Source organism: Triticum aestivum, chromosome 3D (genome assembly GCF_018294505.1).
Source record: "Triticum aestivum cultivar Chinese Spring chromosome 3D, IWGSC CS RefSeq v2.1, whole genome shotgun sequence".
NCBI lineage: Eukaryota > Viridiplantae > Streptophyta > Magnoliopsida > Poales > Poaceae > Triticum > Triticum aestivum.
Genome location: NC_057802.1, coordinates 547,148,954 through 547,150,819, shown reverse-complemented (window position 1 = coordinate 547,150,819; position 1,866 = coordinate 547,148,954).

Here is a 1,866-nt window from a genome sequence, read left to right as displayed (position 1 = left end):
TTTAAAAGATAAAAAACTTGCCCTAACACGCTAGGGCAAGACAAGCTGACGAGACCGGGCCTTCACCACCATCTTCACTGCGCCTCCTCTCCAGTGCTCCTCTCCATCCCGTCCTCACCGATGTAGTAGGGGAGGGTGTGCATACCGTCGCGGGTGGGGAAGACGCAGACGAAGTTTGTGAAGATGTTGTGGGTTGTGAATGCGATGAATTCGCATCCACACCAAAACACCTTGCCGAGGAGGTAGTACGCATCACATCTGTTGGTGAAGGTGACGGTGAGCCCTATCGGCGGAGACCAGGAGTTTGGACGCACTTCATCCAGTCGGAACATCACCGGCGAGCCCGCCGGGAGGTGGGTGAAGCCCGAATGGAGGAACCACTGGGCAAAGCCCCTTGCACCCCTCCAGCGTGAGAACGCCCACACGCGAAGCGTGCTCTCCACGACGACGCCGGCCGGATACTGTCTCTCCGGCACGGTCGATGGGAGCCGGTAGGTGGGGCCGTTGTACTGCATCCTCGCGGCTCGCTCAGAGAGTGCTCTGGGTTTGGGGAAGAAGAGAAGGGCGGCGCAAATGGATGTGTGCAGAAGGTGAGGGCTGGTGGTTTAAATAGGGAAAGGGGAAGGGAAGGGAACCGACCGCGCTTACGTTCAAACTAGCATTGTCGAACGATCCATATGCCACTTTAATTGCCACGTTGAATAGATGCGGGTGGATCAAAAAAGTGTGAAACCAAGGCTTTAATTGCCACGTTGAATACATGCGGGTGGATCAAAAAAGTGTGAAACCAAGGTTTTAATTGCCACGTTGAATCGAAAAGTGTGAAAACAAGGTTTTAATCGCCTCGCTCGCATGCATGCACGTCCGCCACCCGCGCATGCAAACCCACGTCACCGCCCTTCCCATGCATGCAGGCCTCAGGCGCAGACAACGAGATGGCCCAACGGTCCATCCAGCGACCCAGCGGGTGAGGCTGGCATGGGACGGCCCACCCGAATTAGGCCCAAGCGAGCTTTGCGCCGGGCACATCCCAGGGGTGCAGGGAGTTTAGTCCCACCTCGCCGAGCGAGGGGAGCTAGCACCGGTTTATATAGCGGGCTGAGCTTTCCCTCTCAAGTTCCTTTCTAAAGCGGGCAGCGCATTGCCTAACCGTCTCCGTTCCTGCCCTGTGGGGCCTACTTGCTACCTGTTTTCACAATCTGGCGGGCCTCTGCATCCTGGCCCAATAAATGATTGGGTTACTAGTCGTATGCAGGCCGTTGAATTGTGAAAGCGGGCAAGTAGGCGGGCTTTTTTTGTCTATTTCATTTTTTTCATTTGTCACCATTATTTCCATTGCAGCATGTCCATCATGCTGCATTTTGGCAAGAACAAGCTAGAGTTGTACACACCCTGATTTAATGCTCAAAACGTCGGTCTTTACCTCAAGGGGACATTGTAAAATAATTCTTTTCAAAAATTTCTTTCATAGACATGTTGCACACATGATCTCTTCCACAAACAAAACTAGGTTTCCAAGTTTTTGTATTTTTTTGATTTTTTTGAATTTATAATGCCCTCTAGACTGACTGCTGAAAACATCGGTCTATGCCTCAAGGGGGCATTGTAAAATAATTTTTTCAAAAATTTCTTTCATAGACATGTTTGGCACATGTGTGTCACCATGTACAAGAAAATTTGGGTGATTTGGAGGCGGTGGAAAAATTCACCTTTTTTCAAAAACTGGCTTACCAAATGGTCCCTCCGGAATGCGGGCATTTTTTTGACCACCTCCAAATCACCTCAATTTTGGCACACATGATCTCTTGCACAAACAATGCTAGGTTTTCAAGGTTTTGTATTTTTTTGAATTTTTTTGAATTTACA